General features: G+C 34.8%; 1 protein-coding gene across 5 annotated transcripts in view; it reads right to left on the bottom strand.

The window, feature by feature from the left end:
- satb2 (SATB homeobox 2) overlaps positions 1-21,885 on the bottom strand; it is a 223,698-nt gene that overhangs the window by 180,715 nt on the left and 21,098 nt on the right. The gene's annotated exons all lie outside the window — the stretch shown is intronic.

Below are 21,885 nucleotides of genomic sequence, written 5' to 3'. Positions count from 1 at the left end.
TTGAAAAATAGTTTTTCAGCCATGTTTAATTCCTAATAATTTATGTACAAAGTTTTTATTTTTAACTTCAGAAATGCATCTTAAAAGTTATACTTTCCTGGTATTTAAGGCCTAACATACTGTCCAAAATAGTTATGCCTTTTAAGGAATACTAAATAGTATCTGTAGAACTTTTTTTATACCTTTAAAAACTATATGTAAAGGTCATTATAATAGACAAACACACCTATAGTGTAAGGCACCAATATTTTTCATTTATTATTAAAAGTGAATTTGCCTCAGTGCTATAATTAAACTGAACCACAAGTGGATCAGGCTGCAAGATTCCCATAAATACTTGACATTCCTATGAAAACCCTTTCATTAACAAACAGCCTTTAATTCAAAGCCATCTGGAGATCTTAGTTCAATTAAACATTACTGGCTCAAATGAAAAAATAACTCCTCCCTTCCAGATTTCACTATCAAAACTATTAGTGTACTTTTCTGTTACTGTAAAGTTTAAATATGCAGTTTTAGGGTTTTCTTCAACTAACTGAAACAAAAGAAAGGCTGCAAGTTAAAAAGATAAGATTAATTTAATTTTACAGCGCAAAGAAAGAATGGTGAGGTTAACTTGAAGAAAATTACTATGAAGAAATAAAAGGAGGGCTAAAAGGATTAGGTGGACAGGTGAACACAGAAACAAAAAACAGTCACCAGTGGCATGGGATATCAGATAGGAGAACAAAGCTAATTGGAAAAATCAGGCAAGATTTGTATACTAAAAATGCAAAACAACAAGAAAGAAAGAAAGAAAGAAAGAAAGAAAGAAAGAAAGAAAGAAAGAAAGAAAGAAAGAAAGAAAGAAAGAAAGAAAGAAAGAAAGAAAGAAAGAAAGAAATACACTTCTTAACATCCATCCATTTTTCAACCCATTTTAACTATAACAGTGTTGCATGGTGAACGAGCTTATCTTCAGCTCAATGCAGAAGTTAAGATGACAGTCCATCTGAAAGCACCCACTCAGCCACTCTTTCAGAAACAGGGCCAATTTAGAATCAACAATTAAACAAATGTGCGTGTCTGTGGGTTGTAGGAGGAATCCAGAGTACTAATCATTAAGAATTATGACAGATAATCCAAAAATACATGAAACACCTACAAAAAGAAAAAAAATTAATACAAAAAATATTTAGTCACAAAAAATAGTTTTCAATAACAAAAAGCAAATATATTTACAAAAACAACATGGTGCTAATATCACAAATGAGCAACAGAATTTTTTTACCAGTGATTACACATATAACTCTATTTAAAACTCTCCTTAATAAAAACTGTCTTACAATGTAAATGTTTTTATCTCTGCAGTTTTTGGTTGCTGCAGCATTTTCTCATTCTTTTCCATATAAACTGTGCTTCGTTTATCCATATCTTCATATGATATAAATTAAAAACGAATAAAACTACAAATCTGAAATATTAATAAGGATTAAGCAGAAATAAATGTCAAAAATTACTGTAGTAATGCCATGCAGCATACATCTCTTATTCACTGCTGTTTCTATGGCCTATTCCAAATGCTGGAGCACCCTGTGCCAGAGTGAGAGTGAACCACCAAAGCTGGGATTGGTGTTACAACAATGTGCAGGCTCAATAGAAAAACTGAATGAGACTTTTGTGCACTTGGATACAGTCTTGTTTTTTAAGTCACTTCAGCTTCAAACATGACAAGTACATTGGAAATGATGAAAGTGGGCGATGAGTGTTGCCATTTTCAAAATATTTTTTCATCAACTCATAGCCCATTGGGGATTAGAGTGGCTGCAGCAGTTTCTCAGATGACTGCTGTGAGTGTAATACTAAGCCTCTCTGTGCTCCGTAGCTAATTTAATAACATTTATGTTAGGTAGAATGACCAGTGAGGGCTGGGCAGTTTTTTACCCTTGGAACCTCTGCAGATTTTGTTTTTTCTCCAGCTTAACTGGAGTTTATTTGTTTTTTCTGTTCTTCCAGCCATCTGACCTTACCTTTTTTGATACTTATTCTTTAATATTATTGCCTAATCTTAATTGCTTTTTTATGTAACTTTCTCTTTGATGTCTTGTAAATTACATTGAGCTACATTGTTTGTATGAAAACATGCTGCATAACTAAATATTGTTGTTGTAAACATGACTATTACAGATTTATATAATGCCTTATTTGCAGTAATCCAATATTTGTCATTATCTCCAATTAATATAAAAGGCATTTCTAAAGTCCAATGCAGTGAAATGCACTTCTCCATAGAGTGAAATGTTCATGCTTTTAATTAGCTTTTACTGTGTCTAGGAAATCATTCCAATACTTGGGTTTTCTTTTTAAATGTACCGAGAAATTATTTAATAACTTTTTTCAAATGTTGCCAATAATGTAATGTCAGATTCTATCAATTCCACTCTCTAATCAGTAATACAGTGCATGTTCTTGTTAAGTCTGGTCATCAACATGTTTGGGTAATCTTCTATAACAAACACTATTCCTGCCATATCCTCCTGCTTTCCTTCCACTACTATTGTATCACCTGTACAGCTCAGGGATCATAGAGACAGTAGGCACTAAGAAACAGACAACTCTTCCACTACTTCCAACACCCATTCCCTTCAACACTAATGGCCAATGAGTTCCTACTGGTAACACAGAGTAAAGTTCATACCTCCTATGAAGTTGTGTAATATTTTTCTCTTTCTACTTAATTATGGGTAATTTCATTTGTTTCTACCTTATGAAGAATTTTTCAAAAAACAACTTTCTCATTAAGGGCAAGATAAAAAGATGTTCATAAGAATATAAAGTTCAATAGGTGGGAGCCATACACACTACACCTTTTTAAAGTTTTATAACCAATTGCTGGAGTTATGATAACCATCACTTCAAACTTTTTTTCAAAGTATATTTCCAAATCATAAATGTCATCAAATTTATTTTCACAAGCAATAATGGTCACTTAATTTGGATTCCACTGCTATAGAGCTTGGACACCATTAAAGCATTTATTAACACTTTCAAATCACAAATAGCATTTCACCTCCACTAGAAGAGGCATACTTATGGTATGGTATTATCTCAGTAAAGCACAGGACTTTGATGATGATGTGATGAAGTATGTGTTGTGACAACATTTCACTAACATCGACTGCCACTAGAATTTCCAATTGCGTTTCTCTGATGCCAGTGTGAGCATCAGTGGATCCATGGATCAATGGTTATGTTCCTGTTAAATTTTAGTGACTACAAATTGAACGTTACAGAATGGAATTTAATTTCTGTAACTAATAAATGTGTAATATGCAAACAACTCAAAAATGTTGACTCAGGAACATATCTGAACTTAAGATTATGCACATGAAATCAACAAGGGATGAAGTGATATCTGGCTGTGAGGTAAAGTGGGGGATTCTCTTTCTATTGCATACTACATATCCTTTAACACTCCGTCAGATAACATACTTGATGGCTTTAAAAAACCTATAGGGCACTTAACCATTGTGCAAATGACTTGAAAAACATCTATATTTCTAATAATTAAAGTATTTTTATTAACATTTCAATGAATACTACTGAGACATGGTACAAGTAATGGCCCATTGAATGCATAACATTATTGTTTTAAATCCTTTAACACATCTATAATTAGACATTAGGCAGAGTTTCACTTTTAAAATGTTCCTCTTGAATGCACAGGGTCACTTTTTAGATATGTTGGAGTGTTCATTCAAAACATGCAGTACCACAAGCAACTTTCTACAGAACTACTACCACTTATCTTAATGCTTTAGTGCATTCTCCATCCATTTCAAATGATATTTTAAAAGATCCTTTGTGGCAAATATCTTAAAAGTTATTTTTAAAGAGCAAAATTTAGGACCTCCGAACCTCAAAAAACAAAGTGCTGGTAAGTATTGACCATATTGGTTGATGTTATTCAGTGAGGAAATCTGCAAACCCAAATTTACATTTTTCTCTCTCTACTCCCTCTTATGAACCTTTCATGATTCTGCCTGTATTTTTCTCCTGGCTAGTGTTCACAGTTGTGTTCATGTCTGTATCGTTTAATTTTGTATTATTTACTTATATTAATGTTTCTTTTGTTTATAATGTATCTTTTTCTATGTATTTTGGGAAAGGGTTGTGGCCAAGGCAATGTCCCTTATGTTTTTTGGGTGGCTCCTCAAGGGGTGGGGCCACCTGCTAATCACTGCCAGGATCTGCCTTCAATCCTATTTAAGGGAGGGCTTCCCATAGTTCCTGGTGATTCATTGAAAGAGCTAGAAAGTGGATTTCGTTTTGGGACTATGAATACTGATTTTTTGAACCTCTGCACTGTTTTTGACCATGCTTCTGGATTCCATTTTGGGACTTTGTTCTCTGTGTATTACCTTACCTTTCAGGCAATTCCTTTGTCTTTGGAGCTTTGGGGCTTGCACAGTCTTTTTGCTAAAATAAACCATTTAATTTTATAAAGACTTGTCTTGGCCCTTTGGGTATCTATTCAGAGTATTTGATGGTGTTTTCCCCCTCTCGTGGGCAACTTTGGCAAGTGTGTTTGGTACCTGTACTTTCAGGACTACCCAGATCACAACACTACCAAGGAATTATATTTATTTAAATAGATGTTCTTTTGTTTGGAAGATTAGTGTAATAAGCAGAATGTGTGTACTACATGAAGTGTGAAATGCCTAGATCAGCTCAAAAGGAGTTATTCAAAGTATCATGTGTTCTCAACAAGCTCAATCACTCTTAATGTGTGGGAGTTTCTGCTTTTTAGAGTGTGCAGTCAGTATGATTCAAGTGATTCGACCTTTGCTAAGAAAAGAAAAGCCCTAACTTTCGAGAAAAAAGTGGAAACCTACAGAGGCTAGCACATGAAGGTGCCTAATGATGCAGGTGATTAACTGAAATGCCAGATGTGGTTTCTATTACACATTTAGGCAAACAATCTTCTAACTGAGCATGTTTATTTCCCTTTTTTCTGCAGTTGTGCACAAGATTCTGCAGGAGGTTTCTTCTCTATTTCTTTTCAATCTTTGCTACGCTACACAGATGGTGAAGTCTTTCCCAGTGGAGTCTGGGCAAAATTGTATGCAATTAGTCACACTTGTTTATTATTTTAGGGAAAGATCTATTTCAGCATAATTATATTTTATTTTAACATCACCTATATACAAAGTGCCATTGCTCTTATGCATAAAAGTGGTAAAAATGTACTGTATAAGAAGAATATTAAGACCTAATTTAACAGTAAACAAAATCATAAATAAATGTTAAGTGTGCAATGAATGTATAAACTTGCTGAAGGTGTTCAAAAGGAACGCCCTGACAATTCTGGGAGTGTTTTTATGACATTAAAGTTTCATCATGGAAATGGGTAATGATGTTTAATTGAAGCCGTAAATTTTCAGTAACACCACCATAACTTCTGCTACATTCGCATGTAGTAAGTCTAAATAATATCCTCAGTACTATTTTTACAAAAAATGCATAGTTTAAGGTTTTATAATTCAAAATTTAAAACATCCTCATAGGTATGTCAATAGTTCTGTGTGTCTAATGCATTAACAATAAAGTAAATACTGATGGCCCTTTATATGAAGCTACAGTTTCCATTACTGGGAGTCATGACATCGGAAATAGTGGACTGACACATTTGGGCCATTTTCAGAGGCCAATTAACCTAACTCACACATCCTTGGAATGTTGGATGAAATAAAGTAAATGGAGAAGAACCATATGGACTGAAAAAGAATGAGCTAAATCAACTCAGCCATTGACATCGGTGGAAAATGAACCCTGAAAATGAAAATGAACAACCCATGAGGCAGCAGCACCAACCACTCCATACATTAACAGTGACAAATATACCGTACATACAGTATACAGAGAATATTATAAAAATAGCAATAAGGGCAAACCTTGTAGGTCTGAAGATGTTCTCCTTCAGGGGAATGGAGTGTCTGCCTTTTGCAGGCACACACAGAGTTGATTGCTAGTTTAGTATTGTGGTCATTTTCTCTTATTATTTCAGCTTTTTTGTGTTATGTTTGCAATTTTCAGAAGGGGCTTGTCTCCTTGTAATTTGGAAACAGGAAAGGAAGAAGTGTGGCTTTGCCACCTCCAAGTCCCAATTCTATAGCAGGAAACAAGAGTGCTGCAGGAGATATATGGCTTAAATATCTGTGCTAAGTGCTAACTAAGCACATATCATTTAATCTATGTTCTTATAAATACCAAAAATAGCTGAATGCATTTTCCCCCACAACATACCACTCACCACTTCCAAAACAAAAAAAAAAACAAAGGTTGGTGTATGATGTATGTTGTTGATGATGCTCATGAATTTCTGACCATGGTATGGTAACCACCAAGCTGTGTTTTTCTGAAGAAATTGTGCAGTGTCTCAAAAGCAAGTAAACATTATGCTGCATCGAGTACACCTATAATATTTTAATTACAGAAACACATTAATGATTAATACTAGATATGAAATGTTAACATGAATCTATCCATCCATCCATACATCCATCATCCATCAATTAAAGAATCTTCTTAATGTAGCTCAGGGATGTAGGTAAAATTTTAGAACCAAACTTTATTTCATACTTTATATTTTTCATTATGCATTTATAAGGGTGAGTATATACAATTTTTTCAGACTCTACTATATCTACATTATCCCAGCCCTGTGGTGGCAACACCAAGCAGATTACAACAGGATGAAGTCTGCTAAATTCTCCAGTCTAATCAACATTAGTTTTTTATTGTTATTCCCTAGAGTAAGACTAACTTAAAAAACATTATTTGTTCTTTCAAAAACGGAACAAATTTTCATTTTACCACCCACATTGATTTTGTGTTTACCTGAATAGTATTATATCATTTACCTTTTGCCAAATGCAACATAAAAATTTCCACTTCAGCTTAGATGTAGAGTAATTCCCTTATTTCAATATGTATACAATTTCCAGACATCTTTTAAATAGCTGGCCATGCAACAAAACATTAAGTTTTTCATTTGTTTGTGCAAACTAAAGGCCGGCAGCAGACATATATACATTATGTTCAAGTCTTGTAAGTATACCTTTATAATAAGGGGCAGAGTGGTGGCCCTGAGGCTAGGGATCTGTGCCGGCAATCGAAAGGTAGCCTGTTCAAATCCTGCAAATGCCAGAAGTGACTCTACTCCACTGGGCCCATGCTCCCAACCACCTCCTCCAATCTTGTGATTGTTTCATTAGCTTTAATAAGAGCGTGTTTGGATATTTCTTGACCCTATTTAGGTTTTTCACATGTAAGCCAAGATGATAGTTTTCCAGAATAATGTCTTTGGCTTTTATTTACAGATGATCTCCAGGTCATCTTTTACATGTTAATTTCTATGAAAATTTGTATAAGTAAAGCAATTATATTTAGCCATTTTTAAAACATCAAAACATTACAAATGTGAAGAGAACAGGCCAGTCAACCCAACAAGCTTGTACAGTATATCCTATTAACTATTGTCCAAAATAATATGAAGTTGTTGATTTGAAGGTCCCTAAAATCCTGCTCTCCACCAAAATACCTGTTTATTTATTCTACATGTCAGTGTTTTTTTTGAGTGAGGAAAAAAAACAACTTTCTAACACTTGTTCAAAATCTGCACTTAAAACATTTCCAATCATTTCCGCATTTTTTTTGTTTCAGAGTTTATTTTATAGTATCAACTTGGATCTATTGTACTAATTCCTTTCTCAATTTTTGAACAATTCCTCTTAATCTTTGTTTTTGTAAAATAAAAAGGTTCATCTCCTTTGACTTCTTCTCATAGTTCATACCTTTTTACTCCCAGAATCAGCCTAGTCGCTCTCCTCTGGAGTTTCTTTAGCACTGCTATGTCTTTTTTGTAATATGGAAATCAAAACTGCACAAAGTACTCTTGGTGAGGCCTCACTAATGTGCTACATATATACAGTAACTTGAGCATAACCTTCATTGACATAATCTATACATCATAGTATATAACCTAACATCCTATTCATTTTCTAGATTTTGAACCAATAATAGGCCTGATGTGTGATATTACAATTGTACTATTGCATTGCATTGAGTATTACTTGTGTTCTGTTCTGTGTATTGTATTGTAATTACCACATTTTTTGACACCCACCTACCTTGTGTGATTTTGGGCTATACAAAAATAAATTGTATTGTATTGTGTGGAAGAGTATTAAAATTACATGTACTGATATTTTAATGATATTAACTTAAAATTCTGCTAATTGCTTAAGTTGAACTGAATATAAAAAAAGATATCTATACTTTGAGAAAGCCTCCTTTTGTGAAAGAGGATGGTGGGTTGTTATTTACTATTTCTTTGTTAGTACACACCTTAATGCAAGACACCTTGCAAAATAAAACATATGTATTTAATATTTTGGAGTAAACAGAAAGTACTCTGTTATAAGCAATATAGAACACAATTTAAATTAGAGTAAAAGGAGAGTAGTACTACAGCTATTGTGAATCCTAGAAAAAAAATAAAATAAAGATAGATTGAGAAAATATAGGTATAAATTTACAGGTGAAGAGCAAGGGAAAAAGCCTATACAGTCTCATAATGTTTTGCGAAGTGAGTTTTAATCAAGACGCATCAGAGCATCAGTAAATAAGAAGCGGTTAAGATGGTTATCTACAGCTCATTTCACAGATTGGGAGCAAAAAATGAAAAACAGCATCCATCATTAGCACATGTTTTGGAACTATCAATAGATAGAAGAAAGCTGAAGAAAAACTACATACAGTGACATATGTGACGATCAGGGACAAAAGGTACTGAGGAGCAAACTAATGCACCAAACTAATGGACCTTAGTTTTGAACTGGATTCCAGATGCAACTGGAAGCCTAGGGGTACCAATATCCTGAATAAAGTGTGAAACAACTTGGTTTATGAAAAAATAAGTTGATTATAACACTGAGAATCATCCAATGTTAAAATAAGTCTCCTGACAGCTTGTAATGTTAAGCGTGATGGTGTCATGGAGTCAATAAAATATTTTTTGTGGATGAAAATGCAGAAAAGAAGACCAAGATTTCAAACTTGAACAGGTTAAGTTTTTGATTAGGTTTATTCTTTTATGAAGAAATAGAAAGAAGGTAGTTGGAGATCTTAGCTAAATGCTGCAGGTTGGAGAAAGAATATAAAAAGATGTGTGCATCATCAACAAAAAAGTGGGAGGGGAGGCCTTGTGAGGATATGAGATTGGATATAGAACAAATGTATGGAAAAGAGAACAGGGCCCAGCATGATACCTGAGTTACACTTGTGGAAAGTTTCCTATTAGATGATTATAAATTATACCACAAGGTACAATAAGCAGAAAGTGGTAAACTGTATCAAAAGCTGACAAATGTTTGAGATGGATGAGAACAAAGAAGAAGGATGCTTCCAGAGATGGACAGGTCAGTAGAACTAGCAGGACAATTTTAAGTGGGCTGTTCTCTCTGTGACCCACAAGCTGCACGATAGAGCATGGGTGCAAACAACTGAACAGAAAAGAAAGGTACAGGTAGACTACATGAGAGGTCCACACTGCATCCTCAGCACTCCTTTACTATCACACAATCACAATTATCCCTGGGTCATGTCCCACCACCCTAACCTAACCATCTAAACAATGCAAAAAACTACAATGACACAAGTGAGAGGAGAGTTGGAGAAAATGTTTTCAAGAAAAGCAACACTCAGGCATAAAAAATAAATAAATAAATAAGGAAATCACAGAAATAAGAGAGAAAAGTTTAAAAAAATAGCAATTTATTTGAAATTGCAGTGAATATGAAGTGTACAAGAGGTTAACTAAGCAGCCTGTTTACTTTGACTATTTATGATGTGGTGCAAGCACAGACTGTTCATAAGAACACTCAAATTGAAGTAAGATTTATTGGACAGCAAATGTAGTACTGAATGGTTAGTGGAAAGTTTAGGAACATGGTGTTAATATTTGGTGCAAAGTAATGGAATGTAATAGTAAAAAAAAACTCATTTCTTTCCACTATTTCAAAATAGCCAATAATCCACCCCATTTCATGCTTTATTTTACAGGGAGAAAGTTTAACCCTTTCGACCCTGACATCCTATTACTAGGACATAAATATGCAGCCGTTTTTGTAAAGCACAGGTCCGTTTGCAGCTGCTGGAACCAGGCGTGCTACTATTAGTGCAGACTGGAGAGAGCGGCATACAAACTGCAAAACACGGAAGTGAAAAAGGACGCTTTCAGACTGTGTGCACCACATAGTAAGTAGCACCACTTTCAATTTTATTTCCTCAAGAAGATTGAAGTATTTGTGGTAATTTTTTTGTTTTTTCATTTTTGAGCTCCCTAGACACCCCAAAGGTAGAATATTTCACAAAATAATTTTTCCCATAAAAACAGAAAATCCAGGGCCAAAAGGGTTAAGCACATGTGGAGGCTAGCAAGCATTGAATAAATGTTTGTACATGCTAATTTTCTGTCAAAGTTTGTCCAAATGCATCATCTGCAGTGCAGGAGAGCAAAGCTGGTAAGAGGAAGGGGGACAGCAGCTGCAGGAGTATCAGCAGTCAAAGCTAGTGAGGGTTAAGGGGACAGAATAGCATCTGCACAGCCTGTGCTTCAATATGTTCAATATTGTCAAGTGTACAGAGTACGGTGGAATTTTTACTTGCTTGTGCTGATCAACATACATCATGTCTTATGTCATTCAGTATACTAGATTAGTGGTTCTCTTTGCCTATGGCTGTGGTTCTCTTTCTTTCAACCATTTTCACACTCAGTTTGCCATTTTTACCATCAATTGATCTAACTTTTTAATTATTTTTTTCCTTTTTGTACTTCACATTCATAAAACTGCAGTACTGAGATTTACATTTATTTAAAAAAAATAATAAAACATTCATAATTTATGCCATAACTTTACATAATTAACTATATCATTTTCCTTTTAATTTCTGTGGGGTTTGCAATTGTATCTGAATGCTGATCATTAATAATGAATTCAACAGACAAAAAGACAAACACTGAATGCTAAAGTTAATACAATGGCAATGGCTTAAATAATCAAAGATTAAAAAAAAAGAAAAGTATTTAAAAAAAACAACAACTAAATAAGGAAATAAAAGGTTGTTCAAGTAAGGTAGGAGTTCATTTAGAAGAAGCAATTAGTTAGGACTAAAACCTGTGAGCCCACAGGACTAAGCTAGAGAAGCATTGTACTATACTACTGCAATGCCTAAAAAGTATTCAATCCCCATGGAAGTTTTCACACTTAACTCTTTTAGAGTATTGAATGACAGTAGATTTAATTTGGCTTTTTTGACATTGAAGAACAGAAAAACACTATTTAATATCAAGGGGAAAATATATATCTGCAAAGATGTCCAATTTAATTACAACTATAAAACACAAAATAATAATTGCATAAGTATTTGCCCCCTTCAAATTAATATTTAGTCAATACACCTTTGCCGGTCATGACAGGCTTGAATCTGTTTGCATAGGTCTCTCTCTGTCAGCTTGGCACATCCAGACACTGCAGTTGTTTACAGTTCATCTTTGCAAAACTGCTCGAGGTCTGTCAGGTAGTATGGGGATCAAGAGTGAACAGCCTTTTTCAAGTTCAGAAACAAGTATATGTTTGTATTTAAATCAGGGGCCTCATGTATAAATGGTGTGAACAGTATGCACAAAAATGTTGCATACGCCCGTTTCCAAGCTCTCATCAAGATGTATAAAAACTAAACTTGGCGTAATGCCACCCACATTTTCACAGCAGCCTCAGACCATGCATATGCACGTTTCTGCTTGGTTTTGTATACAGGGAGCACCCAGCGTTAAAGCAGTACCACTGTTTCTGTGTGGCTTCCCATTCTTTTTTATATTCATATCCATGACGCAGGCTTTAACAAATACACAAAAATTAATTACATATAGTTTACAAATTTAAAGCAGTTGACTGTAATCGATCTGTAACAATATAATGGTGCATAGAATGGCCAGACTATTCCAACTACCATGGCTGCTTAAGTGTTGTTAGAAGACATCGCAAATGGAATAAGTAGTAGAGAACACGTTTTTGTCCCATGGTGATGACTGGATTCTAAGTTGATTTAGATTTCCAAGAGGAACTATGTGCTGAACTGGGGCTGGCTTTGCAAAGGCAGACTTTGAGGAATTGTGCTCTACTTGCTCCTTTGCAAGACCTGTCCACCCTTGGGTTTTTGCCACAGGAGCTTTTCACCATGAACTGGCCAACTGATCAGGTATTTCTCAGTCATCACTGAGTTGCACCATGCCAGCTGTAAGGGGGGGGGGGGGGGGTATTATCTGCTTGTCATCCAGATGTATACGATTTCCTTACACTGTGGTTGAATGGGCAAACATCAAAGTGCAATTCACAGCAGCATCTGATTTTCCAAATGTAATTGGAATGATCAACTGCACACACATTGCTATAAAGGTGCCTTCAGAGAATGAATTTGCTTATCTAAATAGAAATAACTTCCACTCTATTAATGTGAAAATTATAAGTGATTTGAAAATGCGTCTCATTAATGTTATGGCGAGATAAATAAGTGTCTTGCCAATAATTGCAGCAGCTCACTGCTCAAATGGTGTGAGTCCCAGAATTCCGTTACCGGCTCCAGTGGTGTTGACACTCACATGGGGGGGCTGCGACTTGCCTTTTCACATCAACTTTGATATCCGACCAATTCTTTTTTATTTCAGGCACTGTGCAACTTTCTGAACTTGAACTTTTGAGTGCCTCTAACATGCTGTACCACTCCATCAATTTCCTTTTGTTCCTTATACCACTGCTAAAGCCACCAAACAGTACGTTTATCCTTGCCTCCACTTCACTGAGCAGGACTTCCATTTCGCACTCGCTGTAATTCTGTTTTACATGTGCTTTTGCCATTGTCGTTTAACAAAACACTGAACAGAAGAGGCTATATATATTGATTTGCAAATTTAAATAGGCGAAATTCTGGGAGTAGTCGGGGTGGGGCTATAGGCTCATGCATATGCATTAAAAGTCACATTGATTGGGATTTATAAAGGGAAGTGTGCAGAACTTCACTTACACACAGATTTATGCATCTGAATTTTTTTGTGTGTACACACTTTTCTAGTTTTGTCTGTACGCCATGTTTTAGGTAAATACTTTTCAATACTTGCAAACCAGAAACCTTTTACAGGCATTGGAGGTTATAAAGGATGTTTAGTGTCTGATTGATTGCAGTGGGACCAATTGGGTCCAAAGTCCAGGGCCATATGTTAACCCCAGGATATCACTGGATGCAGCCTCAAGGGGAGCCAAGAGCATTTGTTTCTATTGTTGAACAGTCTTTGCATCAGCCATATTGGGGAGGATCTGGTAGGCTGTCCTTCAGCAGAAACAAAGATAACTGGTTATGAAACATATGCTCCAATGTCTGCAGTAATTCTTGATGAGTTGAAAGGGTCTGCTTAAGAAAAACGCACACATGAGCCTTACTCAAGAAAAAAAGCCAAAGTATTAGACATCTTTCTGTCAAAGTGACTGCTGTTGTAGAGTCAGTGAGGAGAAATGGAAACACATTTGGTAATTGGTTTTGGCAGGTTTAAAAAATGTAGGCTCATTTGGTTGACTGACTGAATGTGGGTTATCATTCTTTTAGAATCTTCCTGATACATTTTTTACTATATGTACTGTAAGATTTGTGTGTGTGCTTGTTTGTTCTGTTTTCTGTTTCACAATTTAATTTCTAAACCAACCAAATAAATATTTAATACCACATTTTTTCCTGGTCCTTTCTTTTCTGTTTGATAAAATACATAAGTTATATATAGATGATGTACAAGTGTAACATTAAAAAAAATCATAAGAAAAATGTATTTCAATAAAATGTTATGCTAGGATGTTTAACAACTCGGCTGAACATCATTTGCAGATGCTTAAATTAAAAGCTGGTTTTCTCAAACTGTCACAATACTGTTTTTTTTTTCAGATTATGGCCACTTAAAATGTTACATTATACTCTTCAGAGTGCTTGGTCTTTCTAATACATTCATACAGACAAAGAAGGCATTTAATCAATCTATAAGCAGCACATTTCATTTGAACACATTCTTCAAGAGTTTCAGATTTATAGTTTATAAATACAGTACATGAGAAGTTTCATTTTCAAGCTCCTAAACCAGCCAGCATATATGTAATGATGACTATTATAATGAGTTTCTAGCTATAAAATCATTTTTTTCTGATCATCTTGTATTCAAGTATAGCTTATGAAACATTTTACCCAGAATATTCACAAATGCTCATTTTTCTACATCTTCAAGACCAACACTATTAAATTAGCTTTAGTATGTTAGTTAATTCAGTGATTGCTTCCAGCAAGCCATTTTTATACATATAATGTTCTCAAGTAATATACAGATTTCTATTTAAATAAACCAGGGGAGAGTTTCACTCTAATGCTCAAAACTCCATCTTATGATCAATCATTAATTTAGAAGAGTTTAACAGAACCCATTATAACTAAAGTAGTACTTTAAATCCTTCATAATCTATGTGCTTTATGACCCTTAAATTGACTAAATGCTGTATGTGCCAGCTTTCATCACAGATAATAGTCAGCAGACAAGACACATTAAATACACAGTAGACCTATTGTTTTATTTATTGTATGAGTTTTGTTACATTAATATTATTGTTTAATGCATTCAATCATATGGGATTGAAACCCACACCAGTTACTGTCTGTCTGTCATGTTTTCCTTGTATTCATGTGGGTTTTCTCCAGATTGCCCCCTACATTCCAATGATGTGCAACTTTGTTTTACTGGGAATTTAATTCTAGCCTTATACAGGTTTTAAAGATAAATAAAAATGACTGTGTGAGGTCAAATTGTTTAGTTACAGAGCACTAGAGTGCTGCCATGAGATGCATGTTATACGTCATCAGTCTTAGCATTGAAATCTAGGCGCAAGATATAAGTCTATAGTCTAGTGTGCCTTCATTAAGATTCTAATATTACAGCACTGTCTGTTAGTCCTTTGCTCAAAAAATTAAACATCAGCAATCATTAAGAAACGTTACTGAACCCCCTCTTTTCAATTTCTCTTCTTAGCATTCCTGCTTTGGCACTTGATGTCCCCATTGTATTGGCAAACTGCTACTTTAACACACAAATCGAGACTTTAAAGATACTAGAAGCCTTTAGATTCAATGGTTACTTAAATTTAGGGAATAGAAGATTTTGGCATAAGCTTAAGATATTTTAGAATTTCCAGAAGGGGTAGAATAGCTAGTTAGCCCAAGCCACCAGTACGGTGACCTTATCTGTATCTACCAGTCATGAACCCCCAGAAGTTTATTTTCTCTAGGATTTCTGTTACCTGAATTTTTTGTTTTTCTCAGCTTTTGTTTGTTTTCCAATGGGCATGTCTGAAGTATTATGTTAACAGGACTATATTATTCTGAACTGTTGAGATTAATTTCTTTTTCCTTTTTTTTCAACTAAAATTTGTGTTTCTGTATGTAAATATAAGTGAGTTAGTAATGTACAGCATTTTTATCATAATAGGTTTGCAGATATTGTTCTGAATCTTTATTCACCTACCCAAGAATAAATTAAATTTATAAAAGTGTTGTCAACTCTAAATGGGCCTAATATAAGTAAGTCTGGATCTAAGCATAAGTGTACCCTGTAGTAGGGTGTGATGCTTTCCAGCTCAAACAAAGTTATACAAAGTCACTGGGATAGTCTTGTACGTGACTCTGTAATGCCATTTCCAGGCTTAAAACTCATTGAAAGAAGGCACACACATTTTTCAGGTTCCAGGGCTTTGAAGAGAAATGCGATTAGACTTATTGGCAATTCTAAATTGCTTTGGTATGTGCAAATGTGATCTGTGATGGACTACATACTTTCATCAGGGGTTTTAGTCTTGTAGCTTTTACAGAAAGAATGGTTCTTTTATTCCTAAGTCACCTAAAAGGAGCATAGAAAATTTATTGAGACTCTTTGAAGGTTACTTTTACACATATACCCAGTAGACTTAGCTATGATAAAACTAGGAACCACTACCTGAAATGTAACAATCTATAGCTAGCTTTACTATAGTTTACTGAATATTTTAAATCTCTTTATATGCTTAAGTTTGTTGTCCTTCAAGTCCTTCATCAAGGCTTGATATAGCTTTCAGATTTTTTAGTGTTCTAAAGTGAATCTCACCTTTAATGAAGGAACGTCATCTTCATCTCAACCTGACACAAAGACAGCTCCTTGTTATCCTTACTATTCTGTCTATTCAATGCTCCATTTCTATCATCTCATTATCACTAGCACCCACCGAGTCAGTACGCAACCTTGGAGTGGTGATTCATGACTAGCTACTTTTTACTGACTATATTGAAAATGACTCTTCCTCATACAGATTCTCTCTCTATAACATCTGCAAAATCGGACCATACCTGAAGGAGCATGCAGCACATCTTGTGGTCCAGGCATTGGTCGCATCTTGACTACCATAACTCTTTACCTGCAGAAGGACCTTCATGTGTTATCAAGCCACTGCAAATGATTCAAATTACAGCTTCCCATTTTGCATTCAAACAGCCACACTGGACAGATGTCACTTCTATTTTCAGGTCACTACACTAACTGAAAGCAGCAGCATGCATTAAGTTCCAACCCTTAATTTCTGCCTACAGAGAAGTAAAATGGTCAGCACCTGTGTGAATTGAAATATATATGAGGTCGTGTGCTCCTTCTTCCCTACTTAGGTGTTTGGTGATGTCACTTCTGTGTGGCATCAAGTCTCAATCCAGACTCTTTTCCCATGTAGCCCCTAGTTTGTGAACTGCTGACTCTCTTAGTGAATTTAAAAAGCCTTTGAAATTTATTTTGTTCTATGAATATCTGTTTAATTAATAATTGCTTTGATAGTTTTTGTCACTAATAATAATAATAATGCATTTTATTTATAGGGCACTTTACATTAGTAGTAAATCTCAAAGTGCTACATAAAAAAGTTTAAACAAAGGCAAAGCAAGATAAAAACAGAGAAAAAGCTACAATAATTAGTAGCATTCTTGTTAATAAGCTTTCCTAAATAGAAAACTAAGGAAACTAAGGTAACTAAGGAAAGATTAACTCATTTTGCATTGTTTTATTTGGTTTACAGCTTTCCACTTGTGATGATCAATTTTGTAAGCTTGCCATGTAGTATCTGTTTCAAAACCAACCTCCCAGCAGATGTTTACTCGATTACATTCACCTGTTTTGTAAGTCACTTTGTATAAAAGCATCTTCTTAGAGAATAAATGTAAATGCTCAGCTTATCAGAAATGGTTGTGAATTGTGCGAAAATACTCAGGAAAAATGTACACTAAACAAAAACAAAATTTGTTGGGGTGGAAAAATCACCTTCAACTGTGCCGATGTCATACTGACAACATTATAGTTATTCCCATGTGCTTGTATTATTTAAGTGCACGTGATTATATTATGGAAATTAGTTCCAAATACAGACATTTAAGTCTTAAAAGGGTAACAAGAACATGTCCACTGACAGCCAAGGCTGTTAAACCCAATGTTTTAATGAGAAACAAGAGACCACACAACCTTATTTGTTCATTTTCTCATCATTTAGCATTTATAAACTATTCCAAACCAAAATTAAAGCATTTTGAAAATGTACTATGATCTGCCAAAATTCACAGAAATCAAAGAGATAAAGCTTCTGTTTTATAGTAAATTAAACTCATTTTCATAAAATATTTTTCATGATACTTAACATAAAACAACATTTTTAAACATGTTTAAGAATATTTTAGTTCATTTAGATGTGTAGTAGTTACTAATATTCTTGGTCAGTTGGAGAAGAAAACATATTCTAATTATAAAAAGCTTTCCTGAATGACTTAGGGTGTAAAACATTGGCTTTTAGCCTACTATTTTGCTGTCTTAAAGCCAGCCTTATAATCAAAGACCAGAAAATGACACAACATCTGTAAACCATTCCACACTTATTATAAGCTAATAAAATTTTGTTTGCCTATAAATAAGCTTGCCATGTTTTGAAGGGAAAAAACCTAAGACACAAAAGAGTCATTTAATAAAGAATATAAAAACCCTTCACAAAAAAAATAAATGCATTCAAGATTTTAGGATACAGTGCATAAACACAATTTTTAGTGCTTATCACTCAGAAACACAGACTGTGGTCTTAAGCCTTGATTCTACTTAGCTGTTAAGATTATAGAATGTTAAGTTACCAGTCTAGATCAGACCAACTTTAGCTTTCTATTACTTCATTAATACATACTCATAATCTAGACCAGTATACATATACATGAAGTGCCACAGAGTAAAAAAATACCTGAAATACTGAAGACACTCCAATTTAGTCACATTTTCCATAAAGATAATGCAGAGCATCTCATTAAAACATTTGCAAGTTTCTATTAGGACATCTCAAAGTTTTCCTAGCTGAGCTGGATTTGATTAAGATTTAGCAGCATGGGGTGGATGCAGTGTGCCCTCATTTCTTAAGTGACAAAAAATGTTTAGGAAACATTCAGCAACGATGAAATGAAAAATTATTAGCAACATTTGCTCCAGAATTTAAAAGTGATTTAATTAGCTAATCTGCAGTGAAGACGAATTAAGTACTCCTTGCCAAAGTAAAAGCTATAGTCTTTATCTTTATATGTAATATGCTACCGTGGCCGTCAGTTTCTCTGTCCAGGATTTTAAATCACCTGTAGCTCATAAACTGTTTGACCTGTTGACCTGAAATTTGGTACACATATACTATGTGAGGTCTACTATCCGCTTTCGGGATGATGATTGACCTCCAAGGTTATTCCTCTTTTTGTTGTTAGTTTATTTTATTGTAGAATCAACTCCCGGCAGCAGCCAGCAGGGTGACCGTGCGGCACACGTGTACGGGCGCCATTCTCATTCCCTACCACCTTTGCTGTCACTTCCCCTACATCTACATATCAAATCATTCTTGATGCAGATTGAAGACTTAAGTGCCAGCTTAAGTTAAAAATTAAGGAAAACGTACTAAGTAACTGCAACACAAACATTGACTTAATCAGTTTTAATGCGAAAAGATGCCAACGAAAGAAGAGTAGAAGCGGGCCGCTAGGGTGAGGAAAAGAAGAGCTGCTCAAGAAGCAGCAAACACATCAACCTCTGAGCAAACGAATGCTAAACGTACAGAGAAAGAGTACGAAAACTATGAATGCTCAAGTCAAGTGTATTCACTGCACGTTATCGTGCAGTGCGCCATTACTGGTAATTCTATATTACACATAGAACTCCTCTATCCACACAGTGATGCTTTTGCCTTTCTCAATTAAGATTAATAAGAAGTTGTTTAACTTAAAGTCTTACAGTATGTGCTACATTTATTAATAATGATGCTTTCATATGCATCTCTAAACTGTAAAAGTGCAAGAGTTCAGTGGGATTTTATTGCCATGAAATATCCATGGAAAAGGCTCTGGAATGAGCAGGGATTCATGAATAAAAAGGTGGGACCTCTTTCACACTCCAAAAGGGAACAAACTGCTTGAAGCCATTTCCTGATCAAAACGGTTGTGGCTGCCAGTAATTACAACCTAATTTAAGCTCCACCTGTCCTTTATATTCAAGAATGCTTTTCATTTTTCTAGCCTTTGATGCAATATGGTTTACAGATTATTTACCTTCTACTCCTCAACAATGCAAAGAGGTATGTATGCAGGATTTTCATCTTTTTTAAAGGGTTATTGAGAAAAACCAAGCAAAATGACACCTTTTATTGGCTAACTAAAAAGATTACAATATGCAAGCTTTCGAGGCAACTCAGGCCCCTTTTTCATCTTGCCTGAAGAAGGGGCCTGAGTTGCCTCGAAAGCTTGCATATTGTAATCTTTTTAGTTAGCCAATAAAAGGTGTCATTTTGCTTGGCTTTTCTCTACATTCATAATGGCTAACACGGTACAACACCTTAGTATTAAAGGGTTATAGAAATTATCAATGATGAGCTTGCACCTTATGCCAGTTGTTCTGTAAAAAAATTCAATTTCAGAGAAAAGTGCAGGACATAAAAGAGATGCTTCAGGATATGGAACAAATAGATGTTTGTGACCACTAAAATGACCTGTGAAGTGCTGAGGGCATTCTCTGAGCCAAGGAGTAGAATTAGCAGTGACCTCAGTTTAATCTTGAAAGTGGCTTTAAGAAACTTTTCCTAGATAGTGGCCATTTAGCTCTGAGTCTGTAACAGAGTAAAGAAAGTGCTGAATGAAACAAAACATTACTGGTTATTGAAATGGAGTTAAAGTTTTTGATTGATGTGTTGTTCTGATTTTTTTGGTTTGTGTACACTGTAAGCAAGCAAGCACTGTACAGCATAAAGGGCAAAGATGTATGAAGTCAGGCTTCAAAGCTAGAGCTTTGTATTATTATTACTACTGGTAATTTTCTCCATATACATAATGCAAACTTAACTGACTGACTGACTCATTCACGCATCAAAAAAAAAACATTATTTTCCATTTAGTTAAAAAGCTGAAATTTGGGAGGATTTTATATCTATGGCAGTAGGCATCCGGTAAGAAAGGACATTTTGATATATCAATATTAAGGAGTAAACCCCTTCCACAATAGAAAAATTAAATACCTCCAATTCTCAAAAATGCCTAGACTGATTTGATTGAAATTTTGTAAAATTAGAGAAAAAAGAAAATTAGCCATCCTGTGTTTGTTTCTTTGTCAATAAATGTTGTATTTGTTGATATTTTTTTAATATTATGTTAATGTACATGTTCTGCACTTAGAGGTGTCTTTATGCAAACGAAGGACACAGGAGAAGCAACTGATGGCATTATTAACCAATAGGGTGAGTGAACAACTGAAGAAGATGTTGTGTGCTGGATAGGAAAAAAGAGATGAGATTAAATTTGCCTTGTACAATTTAGGTGTGAAACGGAAAGAGAAATTTCAATGAAGTTCAGTGGTTAGCAAGCACACTATAAACCTCAATTGTTGGTGTGAGACACGGTGACTGCGAACACTGGTGTAGCTTCGCTAGAAGCAAAAAAGGAGGGAGAGAGAAGTGGAAGTGGCATCCTCAGCTCTATGGCAAGGAGGAAAGATGGCATAAATTTAATCTTAAAGGGTCCCACACACACTACTCCATTGTAACATACATCTATGGACTTAAAAAGGGGACCCACACCCTGCCCTCTAAAATTATTTACATTTACATGTATTTCTGTTTACTTTGAACCGGGATGCCCCTGTAATAAATTAATTCAATTCAGTGTTAGCACTTTATTGTCTGCCTATGGCTAAGGCAAAAAAAAAACATGGTTGAACATATAATTGTTAATTGTTATAGTTTCCTGTAAAATTGTGTTTTGCACTGTCTATGAACAAAAGCCAAGTAACTAGGAAAACTATAAATTAATTTAATGCAGGAATGTTTTGCTCATGTGCAACTGTAAATATCAAGTTAAAGTAAGCACCTCCAGTAACCTCATAACATTATTATTACTGATTATTTGACTGACACCTTTATCTAAATCAGCTTACAACATTTGAGATACAATTGGATGCATTTCTTTTTTTACCATTTGAAACACAAGCAGATGAAGTGACTTGCTCATGGTCACACGGTGTCAGTAGAAGGATTTGAACCTACAGCCTCAGGTTTTGAAGTCTTAAATCTTCACCACTGCAACACACTGCCTGCCAATAATATTAGCCCTTGGTAAAAAAAAAACCTACAAATATAGTATAGAGAAAAGTACATGGCTAGTTATTTAGTACTTGATTAACTGATTAACTGGTGG

Source organism: Erpetoichthys calabaricus, chromosome 8 (genome assembly GCF_900747795.2).
Source record: "Erpetoichthys calabaricus chromosome 8, fErpCal1.3, whole genome shotgun sequence".
Lineage (NCBI taxonomy): Eukaryota > Metazoa > Chordata > Cladistia > Polypteriformes > Polypteridae > Erpetoichthys > Erpetoichthys calabaricus.
This window is presented reverse-complemented; position numbering and strand designations above follow the sequence as displayed.